The 6,060-nt window shown below is 37.9% G+C and overlaps 2 pseudogenes; one reads left to right on the top strand and one right to left on the bottom strand.

Moving 5' to 3' along the window:
• Positions 1 to 2,894, top strand: part of LOC102873434 — a 7,870-nt pseudogene extending 4,976 nt beyond the window's left edge.
• A 748-nt stretch (positions 2,895 to 3,642) lies between these two features.
• LOC102873027 lies at positions 3,643 to 4,451 on the bottom strand (annotated as a pseudogene).
• Between the last annotated feature and the right edge of the window lie 1,609 nt (positions 4,452 to 6,060).

Below are 6,060 nucleotides of genomic sequence, written 5' to 3'. Positions count from 1 at the left end.
ATTAATTAGGGTGCTGGACGAAAATTTTGTCAGTCAACTATGTACACACAGTAAATACTGTTTCTTAGGGAAAGGTAACTTTTTTATATAGTTGTAAAATTCCATTATATTCCATTGCCAAAGAAACATTAAGAACTTTGTATAGCTGTATAAAAAGCAACTAATTTTTTAAAGAATAAACATTTTAAAGTCAGCAAAAAAAAAAAAAGTGAGGATGGCTCACTGCAGAAGATCAAAGAATTACATCTCAACATCAAGATAACAAAATTCCCCACTGCTGGATCACTAGGCAACATCATGCTAGATGGAGAAAAGTTCGATATTGTCAATGATTTTCTCTTCCTTGGATCCTTGGCACCGGCAGTCAAGAAACCAAAAGACGATTTGCACTGGGGAAATCTCCAGCTAAAGATCTCTCCAAAGTGCTAAAGAGCAACAACATTAGTTTAAAGACTAAGATATACTTGATCCAAGCCATGTTGTTGTGGTTGTGTGCTGTTGAGTTAGAACCGACCCCTGACTGTCCAGTGGGTTTCCAGAGCCAGTAAATCACAGGATGAGATGCTGGTGGATTTGAGCCATATATGCCTTTGGGTAAGCGGGGAGGCACCTTACTAGGCCCCCATAGTGCCATGATCCAAGCCATGGTCTTTCCAAGTGCCTGGTGTGCATCTAAAAGTTGGGCAATGACTAAACCTGACAGAAGAAGAATCAATTCCTTTGTGTTGTGGTATTGGAGAAGAGTACCAAATGTCCCATGGAGTGCCAAAATAACAGACAGGTATTTCTTGGAGAAATGACATCCTTAGGCGTCGTGGGGAGGGGAGTGTCAGCCTCTCAACAAGATGTATTGACACAATTACTATAATAACATCAAAGAAGATTGATGATGATGGTGATGGCGCAGCATAAGGCAAGGTTCAGATCCACTGTTCGCAGGGTTGCCACAGTCAACTTGGTGAAGACAAACAACAGTGCACTCTACTGTGGAGGAAGAACCACCAAGTGCTCTTCAGAGCTTAAGGATGGTGAAACTTCATCTCCCTTCTTTGGGCATGTTGTCAAGAAGGGCCAGTCTTGGAAAAGGGCATTTTGTAGGGAAAGGTGGAAGGTCAGAAAAAGCCAAGAAGACCCCTAACAAGAAGGATGGACACAGTGACTGTAACAAGCAGATTGTGAAGATGGTACAGGATGGGGTAAGGTTCAGATCTATTGTTTCTAGGGACAAGCCATGGCACCTAACTAGAACAACAGATACTGTGCTTAGTCATTTTACGTGATTATTTTTACTTAAGGGAGCTTTGGTGTCTTAGTGGTTGAAGAGTTGCACCATTAATCCAAAGTCAGGGGGAGGAAGAAACATGAGTTTTATGTGATTTATAGCCTTTGAAAACCTGCTAGAGGGTCAGTTACGTGTTGGTTCTGACTCAACAGGCACAACAACAGCAACAACAACATTTCTACTTAATTCTTACAAAAGCAGCTATGGTAGGTAATGAAGCTGTATCTATTGTAGAGGAGAGGATTTAATAGCAGTTTGAGTAACTTAGCCATATTTATATAGCTACCTAAAGAGCATAAATGCAAATTCAGATAGTCTGACTTCAAGCCCCAAACTTCATCTATTATTATACTTTTCTCACTTCTTTTTAGCTGTCTACCTCCTACTTCAGAAGCTACAAAGTCCATTCTGAGCCTCAACTGCAGCTAGGATGCAGGCATAGGCTTGATAAAACACATGTGCCTGCCAGTGATTTTAAAACCTGGTGACAGTAGTAGAGATTTGAAGTCAGCGCCACTTAGGGTGGTGGTAGCAGCAGCGGCACATTCTGAAGTCCAGCTTCTGTAGCATATATACTTCAGAGGTGTGGACAATGTTAGGGTTCTCTCAGTGGGGTATGGTTCTGGCAGTGATCCATCTTGCTGCCCAGCTTTCCTTGCGTGCTACCCATTCCCATGTCTAATTATTACAGTCTTCTTGGAACCTCCTTAAGCTATTCAGAAATCTCTTTTGCTATTTAAATCAGCCAGTGTGAATTTCTGTTGGTTGTAGTCAACAACCATGACTGGTATTATCTAAGCTCCTTACTATTTTTTTAAGGATAATAGATGTTATGAAAAAAATTTCCAGAAGCTATCTCACTATCTGTAAACAGTTCCATTTTATGTACGTTCTATGGCTATATTCAGTTATAATCATTGTAACACATTAGTGGCATTTGAATACTTCCAAACATAAAAAAACATGTAAGGCAGAATTTTTAATAATGGTTACTACCAAATGTAGCTAATTAACTTTAGTTAACCAGAATCACACATTCCACAGATATTCCAGTAAACTGAAGTTTATATAAGGTCACTGTCAGAGATAGAATATGTACCCTTTTCTTCAATTTCAAGAAATCTCTGTCACCAATATAACTCAGTAGCTGTAAATTGGCACTTAAAAAGAATTTTTATTTCTATCTTCCACAACTATTTGATATATCTTAAATTTAATTATACTTGTTTTTAGAAAAATTATAATAATCTTCAAGGGAAATATTTATTTCATTTATCTAAAATAATTTGTTTCATGATGGTGTACAAATGACATTCTGCCAGATTTCATTCTTATTCTCTCCTGCCATAGCAGTGCTATTATGTTTCCAGGTATTAAAAATGTTTTACTTTTTGGATAAATTGGTAGATAACAGAAAGCAGTCTGGCTTCTTTAAAGTTTCAAAGTAATTGTCAGAAGTATATAGTATTTTATTCTGTTTCTTGTTGTGTAAGGGTATCATCACCACAATATTGAATTTATGCCTGTTTACACAAACATCACCATCTGTATATTCGGCATTTTCTGCTGTATCCCCATTGAAATAGACAGGTACAGTGGTGCGGTGCAGTAATGAAGAATCCAGTCTTCAACTATAACTTCAGAGCCTTTGTTTATAGCACGTTATTGTGATAGAATAGTTTAAAACTGTACCATTGCCCACTCTTATAAAATATCCGTTTCTGTAAATGTACCGAAAATTTTCTTGGGTATTTTTTATTCCAATGTATAGTGTTATTACAATTTTTTTTAATTTTATTAATTTTAGTGAACATTTACAGAAATTGTGGATTTTCATTCATTCACTGTTGCACTTTTTTCTTTACGCCCCCCCCAGTTCGCTTCTCTCTTTGAAAAGCAAAAGATAAACTTGTTATTACAAATTTTAACAACTAGGTTTTTCTCCACAGTTCTTCAATATTTCAAAACTCCAAATATAAAGTCAGTCTTCTTTCTTTACAAAATCAGTTAGTTGAGTTAGTAAGAATTATGTTGGAATATGAACCCAGTGCATTTAATTCAACTTTCAAAATAGTTAAAACAAAAATCAAACTAGCTAAATGTAACAAGAATCTCTCAATTACAGAACTATTGAAAGACCACGAGCTATCTGATCTATGAAATTATACAAGAGAAAGCTGAAACATATTAAATTGTTCTCTTTCCCCTTAAAGAAAATAGAAAAATTTGCCTTTAAATGATGCAGATTAATCAATATTTTTCTATGTTCTCTAAGACATGAAAATTTTTCTTCTAAATATTGATAACACTATTTTTTGTGAAGTTATTTATGCTCTTAAGACTAGACTGTATGGCATCATTTAGTCAAGATGTACCATAGTGCTAAATGATGTATAAAATATTATTTCTGATATTTGTCCATCTTCTATCAAAATACCATAATTATTTGCAGGAGAGCTAAGAAAGAACACTGTCTTGCTAGCTGTAGGTGTTTCATGTGTTACTTGCTTCAATCCTTTTGTACCATGGGGGGTAGAAGACGTTGGGCAGGATATCTACAGGGTCTTTGAACATCACCCTGAATGTGTTAGAAGTGCCATCACGACTAAACCCGGTATCATTTTGTACCAAGGTTTGGTTTTTTTGATCTGCATATTCGCTTAATAATCCACGAGGCCATGGATAGATCCATATAAACCAAATCTAACTATAGAAATTCTTCGATTAACAGTGAACCTAATTCAATCTCTCATTCCACCATAACCCCATTGGCTCTCTACTTACTGGAATCTATTGATTTTGCATTTCTTTCCTCGAAGGCAGCATCTTGGTCAGTCAATATACTCAACTCGGGTTTAGAATTGACAGTAAAATGGAGAAACAGATTCACCACTTCTCGATCCAACAAAATTCCAGATTGAGCAGGACCTGCTGCAAACTCTTCAATCGTCATCAGCAGGAACTGAATTAAGGAAGTGCTTTTCCTAGCTCTTTCTGTTTCCAAAAGTCACAGACAATTGTTGTCTCTGACCTTCTGCTTCTGCCCAACGTACCGCAGCTCCACAGTCAGATTTCTCGACTCTAGAACTGCACAGAATGGGTCAAACTCAGTATCAGTAAATCCTTCTGCACTTACTGCATCAATTATACTTTTGTCTACTGTGTTCATCAGATAATTAATCAAAAAAGCTCATTGTTTTGAAGATTAAATGACTCTCACTTGTGTCATTTCTGTTGTTGTTGGTAAGTGCCGTCGAGTCGCAGGCGACTCATAGCGACCCCATGAAGGAGAGTCCTCAATGCTTGGGTGCCTTTCATCCTCTCTCCAGGTTCATAGGGTTTCCGGAGGCAAGCTATTATGGAAGTAGATGCCACTCCTCCATCCAAGCTTGTTTTAATCGGGGAGCTCCACCCCACTCTCTGTCCTCCTGGCTTGCCGGCTCCTGGAGGCAGAGTAGTCCTTCATGTTCAAAACCTGCCACAACACCCCTGCACACATCACCATGCTCTCTCTGGCAACCAGGTCATAGCTGCCCTGGGTGGCGCAAACCTGGGAGAACCTGGCCACCTTCTCTCCCCTCTTCCCCTTTTGGCTTTAAGCCCCCTGCTGCCTTAAACTCTAGGCCAAGCCTGGCTTGCCTGGCTCCTGGAGGCAAAGTAGTCCTTCACTTCCAAAAACTGCCACAACACCCGCGTATCATTTCTATGGGTAAGTAAAAACATCTCTGTACCCAGAATTGCATTCAATCAAGTTTACCATAAGGAAGATGGAAGGTTGTTGTTGCTGATTACGTGGAACCGGAACTGACCCATAGCTGACCCTTTAGCGGGTTTTCAGAGACAGTTCATCACTCGGGAGAAGACTGCCCATCCTTATCATTGGGCAATTTAGAGCTAATTTATCTTACCTCCTAGTTCTTATTCCTACTGCAACGTCCAAGAATGATCACGATATTTTTTTTTCAGCATGCAGTGTTAAAACGTGTATTCAGAAATGGATTTTTACTTTCCAAGTATAGTTTTCTTTTTCCAACTCTCTATTTTAGGGCTTTCAAAGGAGCATTATGATTCTGGCCCTTAAATAGCTAGAAAAATATATTTTCCTGATTAGCATAGAAAAAAGTTTTCCAAAACTGTAGTACTATATTTAAAAAAGCACAGTGTAAATAAAATTGCTGAGTTATTTACTATCATCTGACTCAGTAGAGCCTTGCATTTATGATAAAAGAAGATATGGTAGTTTACATAAACATTATGAATTCCAAAAGAAAACCTAGTTTGAATAAAATGTGGCTAAATGGTAAATAGTCTCTGTGAGGAAGCAGAGTTGAAGGTTTGATAAGCGGGTTATGATTGATTACAAAGCATCTCTGAATTTCTGGATAAAGTGACTATTTCAGATGACAAAGCAGTCCACTGAGAAGCCAGCTGCTAGACAGGGGCCAACCTTACGGAAGCCAGAGGTTTGACCTTACTAAATCTAGACAATCTAACAAGATTATCATCACTCTAATAAGATTATAAAGTAAGCATAGAATCTATAAAGCAAGACATGGGTGCGCATGTGATTTTAAAGATGATGAAACGCTGCTTTCTCTCTCAAGAGGGAATGGATGTGGTCTGCAATAGGAAAGACTTTGTTTTTTGTTTTATTTTTTTAATTATTATTAAATTTTATTAGTTTTAATGAACATTTACAAAGATTTGGGGTTCTCATTCATTCATTGTTGCACTGTTTTCTCTACCCTTCTCCCCAGTTCTTTCCTCTTCCCCCACCC

The sequence above is a fragment of the Elephantulus edwardii genome, unplaced genomic scaffold (assembly GCF_000299155.1).
Source record: "Elephantulus edwardii isolate Elephantulus edwardi_28Jun2011 unplaced genomic scaffold, EleEdw1.0 scaffold00011, whole genome shotgun sequence".
Taxonomy (NCBI): Eukaryota; Metazoa; Chordata; class Mammalia; order Macroscelidea; family Macroscelididae; genus Elephantulus; species Elephantulus edwardii.
This window is presented reverse-complemented; position numbering and strand designations above follow the sequence as displayed.